The sequence below is a fragment of the Ambystoma mexicanum genome, chromosome 10 (genome assembly GCF_040938575.1).
Source record: "Ambystoma mexicanum isolate Mex_15411 chromosome 10, UKY_AmexF1_1, whole genome shotgun sequence".
Classification (NCBI taxonomy): Eukaryota; Metazoa; Chordata; class Amphibia; order Caudata; family Ambystomatidae; genus Ambystoma; species Ambystoma mexicanum.
The window spans coordinates 1,214,313,809-1,214,331,151 of record NC_090932.1 but is presented as its reverse complement, the minus strand read 5'-3'; positions in this window follow the sequence as shown (position 1 = coordinate 1,214,331,151).

The following is a 17,343-nucleotide window of genomic DNA, read 5'->3' as shown; positions in this document are numbered from 1 at the left end:
TAGGTGGTGTCACTTTACACCAATTACTACTTCTTCCAGTAGAACACAAAAACAAATTAAATTATTACAAACTTTCTACAGAAGCTGCAATGGAACTACGCAGTGTGTTAAAACAAATGGAAATGCTACTGATAGATGAAGTGAGCATGGTCTCCAACCTAATGTTGGCTTTGATTCATCTCAGATTGCAAGAAGTACTTAAAACAAACTACGAAGAACTCTTTGGAGGAAAACACATTATTGTTTTCAGAGATCTTCTTCAATTGAAACCAGTGAAAGGTGAACCTATTTTTAAAACCTTAGGACACAAACTCTGCTCTACAATTATTGGCAGCATAGGAAATGTCAACCTTTGCCAACATTTCCAATACAAAGAATTAACAGAAAACATGTGCCAATCTACAGACCTCACCTGCACCAACATTTTAAAAAGTATTAGAGTTGGTGTACTATCTCAAGAAGCACAAACTATATTAAAAACCTGGCACATCCAGGCACTTTATGACGATAACTCATGTGCTACTGATGTTATGGAACATTTAGTGCAAATAAATGTCAATTATACGGCCTTAATGCCAACTCTTGCACGCTGTTCCAAATTCAGTGAAACAATGTTAAAAAAAGAAATGCAACCAATAATTGAAATCTACTCCACAGACAAACTGGACGTACAAGGTATTACACTACCAATGTGTCAACAAGCCACAACAAGACTAAATACCTTAGAAAATTCAATCTCCAACACAGCTGGGTTGGAAAAAAATATTAAAATTATCCTTAAACTGTAGAGTAATGCTTAAACCTAACCTGGACGTGGAGCAAGGTCTAGTTAATAGGGCACTGGGTACAGTTGTTGGCTTTCAAACACACCCACGTGACAACAACATTCAGTTTGTCAATATACTCTTTGACAAACTTTCTGAAGTAAAAAGGATAGGGCGCTCAACAGCTCGATTCCTTCTCTTCAAAGACATGTATGTACGTAGAGAACAATTTTCTCTAACTCTTGCATATGCAGTCACCATTCATAATTCCCAAGGTCTTACCCTAGACCAAGCATTGATAGATATTGGTAATACAGTCTTTAAAGAAGGCATGAGCTACGTAGCACTATCACGATTACATACACTTGAAGGTCTATTTCTAATCAACTTTGATGCAAGTAAAGTCAACACTGATATTCCTTGCATTCTAGAACACAATAGACTATGTTCACTATACACCTCAATCTAAAAGCATATCCTGTTCCACAAAAAATGTGGAAATCCTCCAAAGAGAGTAAAAGAAGCTAACACTTCAACATTCACAATAAGTAAAGAAGAACCAATTAGTCAAAGTAACTTAGGTACTTCTTCAGAGAGGCAACATACACTCCGAAAAAATGACTTGGACACAGAACTACCTGGTCCATTCAAATGTTCAAATGTAACTGGTGTAAATTGTTATGCAAATGTAGCAATGAATATTCTATTTCAATTGCCAACAATTGTTGACAACATTTACTTACACAGTACAGACCAATTGTGTTTGCAAATGTAAGTCCTTCATAGAAACGCAAAAAACAATCCTGACACCACGTATAGTGTTTACGGAATAAGACAAAAGTTGTACTACAAATTGGACTACTGTGCTGGAATGGTAAAATTCACTATAAACTCACAAGAAGATCCACAAGAATTTCTTATGTACTTACTACAAGTATTGGAAAACAAAAACATACCTATAAATGAAATCTTCCAGATTTCATACATGTGGAAACATACCTGCACTCTCCGGACAATGTTACACAAGAAGAAATCCCTAATGAGCGCTTTGTGTATGTATCCATACCAAATTGTGAATCCATTCCATTTCAGCAACTTGTACAACATGCACATCACAGCAGATTATGTACTAACTGCAATTCAGATAATCGCTCCACAAACTACTAATACAAACGCAGAGTAAATACCTAATACTAATGCTTCTACGTTATAATGCAGATGGTAGCAAAAACAACTGCAAGCTGACTGGATTCACACATGGTCAAGTATCACTTGGTAGAAAAACCTTCACAACAATAGGTATAATCTACCACGCAGGAGCCACAACCAATGCAGGTCACTACACTGCATATTTAAAAAAGAAATGTGGCTGGTTTGAATGTAATGATAGTACCATTACTCTAAAGCAGAGATTACCAGCAAATCTTACCAACGCTTATTTAATCTTTTTAAAGACAAAATGTAATAACTAATCTGAACTTAAACATTAACAAAACTTCAATTAGAAAACTATAAACTGTTAGAATACGCCAACAGGTATCCTAATGTCCCAGGATTCTATAACAACCAAACAGATAAATGAATACCACTAAATTATAACAAGAAAAAAACAGTTAGAATACGCCAACAGGTATCTAACTGTCCCAAGATTTTGCAACAACCAAACAGATAAATCAATACCACTAAATTAATTAAAAAATAATAATTACAGTTAGAATACACTAACAGGTATCTAACTGCTTCAGAAATCTGCAACAAAAATGTGGATGGTTACTCTAAAGCAGAGATTACAAGCAAATCTTACAAACACTTGTTTAATCTTCTTGGAACCAAAATTTAATAACTAATCTGTACTTCAACATTAAAAATAAAATCAATGAAAAAACTATAAACTGTTAGAATATGCCAACAGGTATCTAACTAGCCCAAGATTGTATAACAAGCAAAGAGATAAACGAATGCCAATAAATTGTAACACAAAATAGACAGTCACAATACGCCATCAGGTATTTAACTGCTTCAAAAATCTGCAACAATCCAACAGATAGAACATTAACCAGAAACAAGAAGTAAACACTGAAAGGAAACAAACAAATAGACTGTAGTATAACAAAACAGTGTTTTTTCCACAGACCCAATGATTTCAAACACAGAAACTGAGAAAAATGCACAGTACACTGTTTTGTAAACCAAATATGAGGGTAAAAAAAAGCTGAAATATCTATTATGAAATGTAATAAGTCTTTATAGAATACATACACGTACCTGCTCTTTTCTTTTATCACACAACATGAAAAAGAATACTTCCTCCAGGTACCAAACTCATGTAAACAATGTATCGAATGTCAACAAATCATGCAGTGAGTATAATTGAAACCATTTTAAAGATAATCAAATCTATAGGTGTGATCTATGGCTGTGATACGGTGCAGTGGTTGTGGTCAGGAACTAGAGTATTGAGTATACAGCCTACAGCCTACAGCCTTCACCCAGGCACCCTGCCAAAACCACCACCACATATCACACCCACAGTAGCTTATAACTCCAGTACTTATAACTTCGGTCTTGGGTACACTCTGGCCACAACTCCAAAACATATCACACCCATACATCACACCCATGTTTGATTCTATGGGTGTGATCGATGGGTGTGATATGCTGCGGTGGTTGCCGCCAGGGCCTAGAGTCGTGGGTGCATGGCCTTTGGCCGAACATTTTAAACTATGATCACACCCATAGAATCAAATATTTTTAACTAAGTCTCATGGCATTTTTAATGTCCGCTGACACATTGGATGTCCTTAGAACAGTTTCTACTTGCCTGCGAACAATACGGACAGGTATAGTGTCTGTGATGTCATCTTTGATGTCCTGGGTGTTAGTCTTAGCAATGCGCGTAGATGGTGCGAGTTATGGTTGCTTAGCTTACAATAATGGGGGAATGAGCAGTGTTTTTTTGGTTTTGCTGTGAAGTATAACATTCCTTTAACAAAGTTTTTTTACTGTATATATATATATATATATATATATATATGGCAGGGAACGAAAACAAAGGGACTTAACATGTGATGTCGTCAGTGATGAGGTTTGGGGGCACAGGTTACCATAACTGTCAAATTTCAGGGGTTTTTCAGTTTTAATTTGAACCATAAAGGGGAGGTTGAAATTATTTTTTTAGTGAACTGCACAGGTTTTTGGTAGGGCAACTTAACCATAACTTCCCCTCAACAAAGTTTTTTTTTTAGTGAATTGTACAGGTTTTTAGGAGGGCAACTTAACCATAACGCCCCCTTAACAAAGTTTTTTTGTAGTGAATTGTACAGGTTTTTGGAAGGGGAACTTAATCATGACAGTGTGTCAATGAAGGTGTTGTGTGGAATATAGACTGTGATGATGTGATTTTGGGAGATATGTAGTATAATCTACGTACTTGATATACATTTAACATAGAACATACAGAACCCCCGCCCTACTGATAATAGAAAGGGGGTTCTGTATGTTCTGAACGCCTGTTTGCGGACTGAGCGCCTGTTTGAAGACGGGGCGGACAGGATCAACATTACCCAAAGAGGCGGGGGCATATGAAAATGTACTATTGTCTTACACAAAAAGTGTACAACGTAGAAGAAGGACATAAAGATATTATAAGTAGTAATAAGTAAATATGGAAACCTGAAGATGTGAAAAGAAAAGGGCACATTTAATAAGCATGTAGAATGAAATGAATGGTACCATAAAAAAAAAGTATGCCTCCATCGTAATCACTTCACAGAAACTTGGCAGCCTGGAACGACAGTGGACAGACGCAGTAGGAAGAAGGGAGATTACATCAAAAGAGTGAGTCAAGGTCATTTTTTTGTATGTGTGTGTTCTTTTTTGGTAGGTGGTGCAGAAATTATAATTTCTTTCTGTTGTTTTGACTCAGAAATGGCTAGTACTTTGGAGTGGCTGGAGGAGTACTTTCCGCATGGGGAAATGTCTGAAGACAGCGACAATAATGGTACACATTGCTCTACATATGCAAAATAATGACCAGTATTTTATACGCATTTAACATATGTATATATTGTTTTTGAACAGACCAGGAAAGAAAAGAAGAAAGGGCAACAAACGAGACAGAAGAAGATAGGATCAAAAGGATTGAGCAGAACATTGACATTTTGAATGAGAATTTTAAAAGTTTACGGGAGTTTGTGGAGGACTGTGTGAGAGGAAAGGTTTGTTACCATTGCCCCACCTGTACCTGCCCTGCTTCTCCATTCCATAGTGAACCTTCCCCAAACCTTCAAGAGGAAAATAGACGTTTTGATGAAATATCCATCCCTTCTTCCCCTCACAAATCTTCTCCTCATAACCAGCCCATGTTGAATGTTCGCGAACAGCGCGCCTGTTCGACCTATCCAAAAGGAATGGAATGTAGGTGCTGTAAAGGCAGTACACCTACCCTTACCAATGTCAAGTAAGATGGACTTGATGTTTGACTGCACCATCTGTTGAAGTTGTGCATACATAAACAGAAAGGGGCATCCTAAGGACATTATACCTCGCCATACTGCTTGTAAACGAGATGAAACATGTTCGTAGAACACACCAGATGTCCGGGATGGCTGTAAATGAGAAAAATGGGAGTGTGTGAAGGGCAGTATACCTGTCCGTATCGGGCGCAGCCAAAATGGTGCCGTCTGTAGAACAGGCGCGGTGGCCGGCAAGTTCATAGGCAAACAAAATGGAGTTGTCCTTAGGACACTGGAACTGTCCGTACAGTGAACATATCATGCATGCACATGCGCAGTACAACCATAAGTATAGCGAACATCGTGCCTGTCCCTAACTGTCCGTCTCACTTGTGTCACACTTTGAATTAGTTTGAGAACCCGAACACTGTCCGTAGGACACTTGCGCGCATGTTTGGTACTCTGCATTTGCTGTCCAGTGAACTCCCATTTCTGGCGCGGATGTGTTCAGGACGTCATCATGTGACTGCACCCACGCTGAGCGTGTGGACTAATTTGCGCACTTTGTGTGCTTCTGCAACAGTCCAAACTTGTAGACACAAGGCAAAGTATTGTAGAGTATAAAAATATAATTTCACATATCCCAGACAATAGCTGACCTGAGGACTTGGTGTGTAAAATTTTTGTACCGCTTTGCAGTGATGAAGACGGTCACGAGGCATTCCCCTCCACCCCTACAAATGGCCACACCCCCGAGCGCATCTTCATTGTCCTTTAAGCTATAACAGATTGAGGTGTACTGCCTTTATTGCTGTAGTGACTTAAAGGAAACTAATCGGTATGGCTTCCATGGCTGCTATTGGTTCATTAGCCTCTGCACCACACCCAAACCCGCCACCACTACCAGCTCCCCAAGGGCCTGCAGAGAGATATTTATGGGTCAGGATGTAGAGAGCGAGGAAGAAGAGGAAGAAGAGAATGAAGTGGAGGAACTCAGCACTAGGAGCACTCGCCGGGAGTCGTGGGTGTGGCAGTTGTTTTCCATTTATGGGAATGTACCAAAAGCACGTGCGAACCTGGTGAAGTGTAACCAGTGCGAGGTGGTGCTGAGTCGCGGGAGACTTGGTTCGTACAGCTTTGGTACGACAACCATGACGCGACACCTAACTTTGTTCCACACTGCGGACATTCGCAAGGTGGTGCCATGTGAAGAGCGTAGTTGATTGAGTTCCTCCACAGCATCCTCCATGTCCGATCCTCCCACCACAAGAATCACTCCTGTGTGGGAGCGCCTCCCTCCAGCTGCCTCACAAGCCATTCGAAATGCTGTTGACCCTTACCTTTCAAATGTGACAATAGTGTGTAAGTATTGTGACGCAGTACTCTGCAGGGGGGAGAGTTTTCGAAGTACTTTTGAGGCTACGGTCACAGAGCACCCGAAGATCTGCTCCTTACCTAAATAAAGCTCACCCTATATCTTTCTCTGTTCACTTGCACTTTCTTATCCCCGTGGCTGGTGTCCCTTCCTTACCCTCCTTTGGCCTCTTCTCCTATTGTGTCGTGTGCTGTGAAGCAATAAACGTGAAAACAACAATAATTACAGAAAAGGCTCTTTTCAGAGGTGCCTTTCTCAGTATAACAATAGAACTATGAAGTGACGGTTGTAGACCCCCGCGGAGTGGTGGAAAAGTTTGCTGACAGTTATAGGGGAAAAAACGGAGGATGCAAGCGGAGCAAACACAATGAAGAGTATGCTAGGAGTAAGTGGTGGCTCTGAAAAGAGCCTTTTGGTGGTGTGTTGTGTGGATCAAAAATGGTACATTGGAGAAAACGGATTGTCAGATAGGTTAGTGTGAATTCAAAAGAGGTTGCAATGCATTTTGTACATTGCGAAGAAAAATCTGATTGCCAGCATATGTGAGGTGGACTCCATCTCTGCGGAAAATGAAAGAGCTGAGAAACAAAATGTTTTCATTGTGGAAGGAGGACATGCCAACATCCCTTAAAAAGGCACAAGCAGCCTTATTCACATTGCATCTCGCTTTCTCTATTTGTGGACCAAAAGCAGAAGAACGCAGACATATTTGTCTTTGTGCAATATGGGAAAAAAGTATTTGACAATTTGGAAACATGTCCATGAGCTTTGTAATTCCTTCCTTCATTGCAAATTGCAAAGAAATTCCAGAGACATGGCCTAAACTGTTTCCTCCGCAATGAATGATAAGTATATCTGGAGGACGCTCTGTCAGTAAAGTAACACAGAGAGGTACCAAGTCTAGCCACCTCATGCCACGCACGCCATGCCAGTGCACTTCCACATGAGGAAATCCGAGATCTGCAGATAAACTGCAGCTTTCTGCATGCATCTTCAACCAATGTATCCATGAGTCTCCCAAAATCCAGATAATCTGCTTTCGAGAATGGAAAGCCATGGCTGTGTGGTCTCCTGTCAAGGAGAAGATGATCTTACTAAAGTGTGCCGTTCAGAACACACCTACTGAACTTTATGGACCAATCCCTAGCTCCGCTCATTCTCATTTGCATGCGTCTCCACCCCTGAATCCCTGTTGGTGATATGCGTTGGCTGCAAAGTGCCACCATGTTCGCAGACATGTATAGGATCAGAGCGTGACGACGGTACATTAAAGTGTTATTCCCATTTTTCATCTTTAAGGTGGGCGCTGAAAAGAGACATTTTTTTTATTTTTGGCCAGATACCATACAGATATTTGTTATTTAATTTATTTTTTTGTATTTTGTGTCCTTGCTTTACTCCTACAACCATTACAGAACCTTCTCTAAAGCAAGCCATATGTTCCAAAAGAACATCGCATTCCCCAAAGAAGATAGCGCAACACCATCTGCTTCAAAATAATCTGTATTGCTTGAAGCAATGTTATTGTGACTGCAGAAAAACATACCAGCTCGTAACATGAATGCACGCATGTCGCAATTGATGATACACCTCCCAATACTTTGATATGGACAGAAAACAGATTTGCTGTCCCATTTTACTCTAGGAAGTAAAGCAGAAAAAATTACTTTTGTTGTTGGGAAGATGGTCATGAGTGCTTCAACCAACTGTGCCAAATCTGTCAACAAAGTACGTGAACTCACGTATCCCAAATGGGAAGCACCGTAGTGCAAAATTACAACATGAGGAGTGGTCATTGTACGCATGTCTCTGCAAACGTGCAGAATTGCCGCAGCATTGGCATCAGTGTCAACACTCCACACCACCTCCACTCCTCTCACATTAAAATGGTGTGCCACATGCCTACTCTCGGCATAGTGTTGTAAGCCATGCACAAAAATGTCTCCAAGCACCAAAACCCTGACCCTCTCCACCTCTGCCATCTTCTGTGTACGCACTGTCTTTCAACACAAAAGAGTAATGTGAACATCTGATTGGCTGATGCCTACAGTCCCCTTTCCATGCAGAATTTTCTGTAGAAACCCGTATGTGACACGCCCTACCTGCGGAAGGACTGGGTAAGACCTACATGCGGCACGTAACTCTTACCCAGTCCTTCCATCCTTTCCACAGTGGTAGCAATTCAAGTCCCTCATTGGACACAACTAAGCAGTCACACAACCATCCACCAATCACATTGAACATCACTAATTCTAACTACGTCATCAACATTGCGCACTTCAAAATTACTGTCGATGATTCTGAACTGAAGTCGCATATCATTGCAGAGCACCTACTTCACAAGCTACTGTGCAAGTATTGCGAATTTCTACATACAGCTCCATGCATGCGCACATGCATGAGTATAGAATACAGGTATGTATATTGTAATCAGAGAACATGTGCAACCCTTATGATTTAATTTAGACAGATTAATGCTGCTAAATGTGCATAGGCAATACATACCAACGCTCCCCCTTTTAAGTGCAAGATATCCGATTTATCATTGACAAACCGCACAACTGCTTACTGTCTTCTGCATAACCTATACATACATTGCAAGCATGCCTATTTAGGGTGGAACTAAATTTTGTATGGGAAAATGTCGGAGTTGTGTACTGTGTATGGGCTACAGTAATGCTACTTGCAATGTAATCGTATGAGTAAAGTAAGCGCTCCCGATTGCTGTGGTGACATCTCCCTCTGAAGGTCTCCCGATTTCTCTGCATCGTGCTTTTAATTTGCCACCAGTGAGGGACGTGGTGTGGTGGTGGGTGAGAACCCACACTTGCTGCAGACCATTCTCTCAAGGGGTGTCTCTGGGTGCAGCTCCCCCGAGCTCTATTCAGGTGTTGATTCGGATGATGAGACCTATGTGCGGTCGCATGTAAGTGTTTCTGGGAGGGATTCTGTACTGTCCAACCGATCTGCACCAGGGGTAGAACCCTCAATGGGGATGTCAGTGTTGGTAGGTCTGCCTTTGGTGGTTACGGATGCAGGGTCACACTCCGCAACATCTGATCCTGTTCCTGGGCCAGCAGATCAGAGGGGGAATGCAGTCCTGCATCCTCAGGCAGTGCCGGCACAGCAAGGCGCAGTTCGCCTTGCCCCAGACAGGTGTGGTGCCCGCCGACATGGTGGACGTACGCCACCTGGCAATACCGCATGGGAGCAATACATATACGGTATGGCAAACCAATAGGCAGAATCATCTGAGATGATGGCTCAGGCCATGGATAGGGTGGCCACTTCCATTGTCCCCCAAGAAAGGCTGATGGAACAACTACAGCAGGCAACAGACTCCATTTGCCAGTCACACAGGGAGGACATGTTGGCGTCCAACAGGGACAGACGGGCGGCACTGGAGACTCTGCGAGAAGCCATTTTTATTGAGTCCCATGGCCACAGGGAAGCCCTGAGGGTGGAACTCCATCAGCTCAGGGTGACTCTTGTTGAGCTTGAGGCTTCAACTGACACGAGGATAGAACAGCAGCTGGAGCGGCTCACACGTACGCTCTCAGCTGAGATGCAGGCAACTAGGGAGGAGGTCCGGGCATCCCGTGAGTTGTTGCATGGGGACCTCTGCACGATTATCCTCCAGAACCAGACCTTCCACACCCGCATGCTTGCTGCCATGGAGGACCAGACTAGGGCTTTGCGTGGGCTGCCTCCCATAGTGCCACCACCTCCTGATGCAGCTGCAGAGGGTGAGGAGAGCGACATCAGCGATTCTCTCACAATAGGGTAGCCGTGCAGGCCATGAGCCCATGGAGGTGTTTTTTTTCCCCAAAATCCACACAGGTGGGTTTTGGTGTGCACCCTGTCCTCGGACCTCCTGGGTGGCCTCCCCTCCCCCCCTTGCCCATACATGGCCATTTTTGATTTTTGATTTTTGATTTTTGATTTTTTTTACAGTGTGTTGCCTTGTGTGGCTCCCGTGGGCATACGCTGTATTGTGGCTGGGCACATGCAGGCTTGTCCTGAATTTTGGTTAGATGCTTGGGTTTGTGTGACACACACCCCTCCTGCTTCCCATTTCCATGGGCTTGCAAAGGGTGTGCCCAAGTGACTTTGACTTACACAGTGACGTTGGACTCCCATTTGATGTGTGGGCAGTCTGTAGTCAATACTGTGTATACATTCCTAGTGCATATTGTTGTTGTATTGTACACTGCATTGATATATGCCTCTGCATCCATCTCATCCTCCTTATTTGCAGGTCCATTCATCATGTCTTCACAAGGCGGTCTACTTTGGAAATGGAGTCCATGTTGTAAGCAGTGCACCTACACTTTTGCGTGGCGCTAACACTGTACAGTTGGAAGTGGTCGAAGTGCTGGCATTATCAGGTAGTGAGACTACCAATTTTTTAAATCCGTACTGTCATGTTTATGGTAGGTTGGAGGTTGTGTAGGTGATTAGTATTATTGCTAAATATTTGGTAATGTGTGTTGTTGGTCCTGCATTACTGTGAGCATTTCATGTGTGGCCAGTTTCCATTAGGGACACTGTACTTTGTGACACTTGTGACATGTTGTGGGGATTAAATTGTTTGCTCTCACATAGCATGACATGCCATGGTGTGTTGTGTGGCGGTGCCGGGGAGGGGTTGGGTGACATGGCACTGTTCTCATGTTGTATTTTGCAAGTGGGTATTCATTTTTGCTGCATAGAAGTGTGTCATTTGATGACACTGCATTGTTGGTGTTTCCGTAGGTAGGGATGCACACATTCTGACACTTCCAGGTGAACAATCTCAGGCTGCTATGGTTCTGACAGTTGACTGTCCCTTAATTCATCAGAATTGTCAGATTGAGTTATCATTGATTGTCAGATGGTATGTGCCAGGGCTGTGTGCACTCCACAGGGGTGTGATTACTCTGTGAAGTAATTAGCCACCAGCTGCGTACGGGCTGCCTCACCCCGTGCCCTTTCCCCTCCCATGCGCAGCAGGCGTGCATGTGGTTGGGGATGTGGGGGCACCACCATGTCCACCGCCAGACCCCGGCGTGTTGCAACATTGTTCAGGACACATGCTGCCACTATGATTCTGCACACTATTGGGGGAGCGTATAACAGCTGCCCGCCAGAACGGTCAAGGGAGCGAAAGCGTGACTTGAGCACTCCGAATGTGCGCTCCACTATGCCCCGGGTTGCAATATGGGCTGTGTTGTATCTTACCTCGGGAGGCGTGATGGGGTTCCGAATTGGCGTCATCATGTGGGTGCTCAGAGGGTAGGCACTGTCCCCTGGGGAGGTGGTGATGGGGATCATTAGTGGGGTAGTGACATTACTCTGTATCTGTCATGCATGCGTGTGCTGTGGCATTTATACTCACCAAGCAGCCATGCATCGCCATGCAGCCCAGCTTCCATGTCCCGGTTTAGGGTTGACATCCTGTAAATGAAGCTGTCGTGGGTGGACCCTGGATAGTTGGCATATACTGAGGTGATGATTCCCTTGGCATTACATACTACCTGGACGTTGATGGAATGTCAGTGCTTGCGGTTTCTATAGATGTGCTCAGATGCCCTGGGGGGACATCGAGACACATGGGTGCAATCAATGGCAACTAGCACTTTGGGGAATTGTGCCACCCTGTAGAAATCCTGGCTGACAGCCTGCCTTTCTGCAGGTGTTCTGGGCAGGTATATGTGCCTGCGGACTGATGGGCGTGCAGTGATGATGGCCAACACCTGGTGTAGACACCGTGACTGCGTGGGCTGTGACACCCCCCCGCTATGGCACTTGTCCGCTGAAATGATCCGGTAGCCAAGAAGTGCAGTACATTGAGAACCTTCTCCAGGGGGATGAGTGCTTGGGAGCACAGGGTGGGTGATGTGAGGTCATCCTCCCACTCACTGACCAGGTCGAGTATTATGTGAGGTGGAAACCTGTACCTCCCATACACCTGGTCATCCGGCATACCAAAAAGGATGGTTCTGGGTGTAAAGATTCTGGCCCTGACTATCCTCCTCTTCTTCCTGCGGTATCCTACGGCCACTGCTGCTAGGAACGGTATATTCATCCTGGCGTCTGAGCTTGTTTGTTGTTTGCGCACACTTTTATGCTGCGCGGGACGTGCGCCTGCTTCATGCTGGCGTACGTGTTTCCGTATTGGACCTTTTTTTTTTTTTGGCGCGTTGTAGGCGACCATGTAAATCTTCCCACCCACCCCAGGAATACACGTAACACGCTCTCCCAGGCCCAGTCACGTGTAAATATTCCCGCCCACCCCAGGAATACACGTACCCCACTCTCCCAGGCCCAGTCGCGTGTGGAAGTTCACGCGAACCCCGTAATACACGTATCCTGCTGATATCGCGTGTGGAAGGTCACGCGGACCCCGTAATACACGTACCCTGCTGATATCGCGTGTGGAAGTTCATGCGGGCCCGTAATACACGTACCCTGCTGATATCGCGTGTGGAAGTTCATGTGGACCCATAATACACGTACCCTGATGAAATCGCATGTAAGACTACCCGCGCACCCCTGAAATACATGTACCCAGGCAAATCGCACTGCTGGGGGTGGGGGTGCAGGGAGACATGAGTGGGGGCCTGGTGGAGGGTGCCCCTGGATGCTGGGGGGTGGGGGTGCTGGGAGACATGAGTGGGGGCCTGGTGGAGAGTGCCCCTGACTGCTGGGGGGGTGGGGGTGCAGGGGGACATGAGTCGGACATGAGTGGGGGCCTGGTGGAGGGTACCCCTGGATGCTGGGGGTGGGGGTGCTGGGAGACATTAGTGGGGGCCTGGTGGAGGGTGCCCCTGGATGCTGGGGGGTGGGGGTGCTGGGAGACATGAGTGGGGGCCTGGTGGAGGGTGCCTCTAACTGCTGGGGGGTGGGGGTACAGGGAGACATGAGTTGGACATGAGTGGGGGCCTGGTGGAGGGTGCCCCTGGATGCTGGGGGGTGGGGGTGATGGGAGACATGAGTGGGGCCTGATGGAGGGTGCCCCTGGATGCTGGGGGGTGGAGGGTGCCCCTGACTGCTGGGGGGTGGGGGAGTGGGAGACATGAGTGGGGGCCTGGTGGAGGGTGCCCCTGACTGCTGGGGGGGTGGGGGTCAGGGAGACATGAGTTGGACATGAGTGGGGGCCTGGTGGAGGGTGCCCCTGGATGCTGGGGGGTGGGGGTGCTGGGAGACATGAGTGGGGGCCTGATGGAGGGTGCCCCTGGATGCTGGGGGGTGGGGGTGCAGGGAGACATGAGTGGGGGCCTGGTAGAGGGCGCCCCTGACTGCTGGGGGGTGGGGGAGTGGGAGACATGAGTGGGGGCCTGGTGGAGGGTGCCCCACAGTGCTGGGGGGTGGGGGTGCAGGGAGACATGAGTGGGGGCCTGGTGGAGGGTGCCCCTGACTGCTGGGGGGCGGGGGGGTGGGAGACATGAGTGGGGGCTTGGTGGAGGGTGCCCCTGGATGCTGGGGGGTGGGGGTGCTGGGAGACATGCGTTGGTGGGCAGTAGTGCAAGGTGACATGTGGGTTGGCTGGGGGGCATGGCCATGGTGGATGGGCTGCCTGCGGGGTAGTCCCCTGTGGTGTGGGCCACCTGCAGGGGCCGTGGAGGGTGTAGAGGGAACACCTGGGAGGACCCACACGGCCAATTCACGTGTAGTACTCCCCGGCACCCCCGAAATACACGTAGGCTGCTTGATTTCGCGTGTGGAACTTTCTGCGCACCCAGAGTACACATACCCTGCTGAAATCGCGTGTGGAACTTCATGCACACCCCGAAATACACGTACCCTGCAAATTCGCGTGTGAAACTTCCCGCGCACCTTGGAATACACGTACCCTGCTGAAATTGTGTGTGAAACTTCACGCGTACCCCGAAATACACGTACCAAGGACAATCGCGTGTGGAACTTCCCGCGCACCCTGAAAAACATGTACCCAGGCCAATCGCGTGTGGAACTTCCCGCGCACACGCTATTTTTCACACAGCGGGTGTCCGTGTTTGTCGGTACCCCTTTGCACCTCATTTGTCGTAGAGGGCCACAGTATGGATCATTCATCATAGCTGTATATAGGTGCTTTTTGTTAGCGCACATTTTGGCGCACATTTATTTCAGGCGCAGGACGCTACCACCTGCTTTCTTGTGGCGGACTTGTTTGACCCTGTGAACGTCTTTGCCCGTGCACTGGTTTGCCCTATTCAATTCCATGAATACGAGTTGTAGGCGAGCGTGTGGGCGTTCCGCGCACTTGCCTCCTGTACTTCCCCTGTGACGCCCATATTTTCACACGTTGTTCCCCATTCTGAGTGTTACGCCCCGTGTTCCGCCTACTTTTGTTATGAGCGCCGCGCTATGTGCGATTTCGCTGTGGCCGTGGCGCACGCCGTTGGATGACCTGTGCGCCGGCGTGCGCCGCACACTTTTTCAGCACACATCCAATATTTTTCTCACGCATGGACTTCCATGAATCGATGTGCGCTGGTTTCCCTGCGATTTTCGCACTTGGACTGCGATTCGCACGTTTTGGCACCTCTGCGCCAGAATTTTCGGCGCACATTAATTCCATGAATCGGCCTGTAAATAGTTTAGAAAATTCAATCTCCAACACAGCTGGGTTGGAAAAAATATTGAAATTATCCTTAAATTGTAGAGTTATGCTTAAACGTAACCTTGACATAAAGCAACGGCTAGTTAATGGAGCACTGGGCACAGTTGTTGGCTTCCAATCATACCCACGTGATATTCAGTTTGTCAATATTCGCTTCGATAAAGTTTCAGAAGTGAAAAGGATAGGGCGCTCAATTGCTCGATTCCTTCTCTTCAAAGACATGTATGTACGTAGAGAGCAATTTTCTCTAACTCTTGCATATGCAGTTACCATTCATAAATCCCAAGGTCTTACCCTAGACAAAGCATTGATAGATATAGGAAACACAGTCTTTAAGGAAGGCATGAAATATGTAGCATTATCATGCTTACGTACACTTGACGGTCTATTGCTAATGAACTTTGATGCAAGTAAAGTCAAAGCTGATATTCCTTGCATTCTAGAATACAAAACGTGGTAAAAGAAAACTAAATGAAACAGAAATGCAACAGAATCCAACAGCAAATTCCAGAAAGAAAAGAAAAGAAGCTAAAGTTTCATCAATTACTGCAAACATAGAAGAACCTATTAGGGAATGTAAACCAGGGACGTCGACAAAGAAGCAACGGAAATTCTGAATAATGCACTCAGATACAGAACTTGCTAGACCATTCAAATTTGCAAATGAAAGTGGGATAAGTTGCTATGCAAATTTGGTGTAAATCCGTCCAGCGGTTTGGGCTGTAGGTGTGCTCAAATTTTTTTCCCATTATGTCTATGGGAAAAAACAAAAGTTTTGGGACCCCCCCTTTAACTTTGCCCCACCTGGACGAATCCTCACCAAACTTTGCAACAAAATTCAGAGTGGGCAATATACTTTACTTGCAAAGGTTGGTGAGGATTCGTCCAGGGGGAGTGAAGTTATAAGCCGCCCAAAAAGTGCTTGTCCTATGGAAACACCGACTTAACCGTAATATATATATATATTAAAACAGCCACGGTAGTGGCCGTGTAGTTATGGTTAAGTTGCTGTTTCCATAGGAAGAGCACTTTTTGGGTGGCTTATAACTCCGCTCCCCCTAGACGAATCCTCACCAAACTTCAAAAAAAGTATATGGATCACTCTGAATTTTTTGCAAACATTGGAGATGTTTGGGCCAGGGGGAGCAAAGTTATAGGGGGGATCCCAAAACGTCTTTTTGTCCCATAGACTGAATGGGGGAAAAACTTTGCACATGGCTACAGTGAATCCGCTGGACGGATTTGCACCAAATTTGTGCCAGGGGCAGGGTCTTGGACCCGAAAGCGTGCTTTAGTAAATTTGGTGACAATCCGTCCAGTACTTTCCTTTAAAACGACCAAAAAATATGTCTGAATAAATTAGTGATATCTATGTCCGCTCCGCGGTCACATTTCCCTGTTCGCTTGCGGACATGATACCGATTGGCCAGGGTGGGTGGCGTCATCACCTCGGACACGCGACGTGTGCACCGATTGGCTACAGCGAGCCGTGATGTACGTCAGAATGTGTGGATGCACCCGACATCTTGGATCCGAAGACGGTGCGCTACTTACCAGAGGTGAAATGCTGTTTTCGAAACTGTTTTGCTCTCCTATAGTGCGTGGGAAGGATCTCAGAGTAAGAGACGGATGAAATACTGTACTTGTTTGGCCAGCAATTGTCTATTACATATTCTGCATTGATGTATTCTTCACAATGTTTGTACGTGCAGAAAATGAGGGATCCACTAAGGCTACTATTTGAGTCCGTGCTGTGTACAGGCACCTTGAAAATGTTCGCAGGAGTCGCGTGCCGTTAGTGACCATTAATTTTGAGTGTATTTCCCAATTACATTACATTTTCCTATGGGTGTGTTATTCCTTAGTACGCCACCATGGTCGTGACATGCTGCAGTGGCTGTGGACAGGGCCTAGAGTCTTGGATGCATGGCCTTAGGCCTTAGGCCTAAGGCCATATTTCCAAGACTGTAGGCCCTGCCCACAACCACCGCTGCATGTCACGACCATGGCTACATGTGTACTATTTATTATCTCTTACTTGGTTGAGGGGAGAGTGTACAGTGTTGGGTGCATGGCCAAAGGGCATGCATCCTGCAAGAAAGTTATAAACACTGGAGTTATAAGCCAGTGCACATCAACACATTG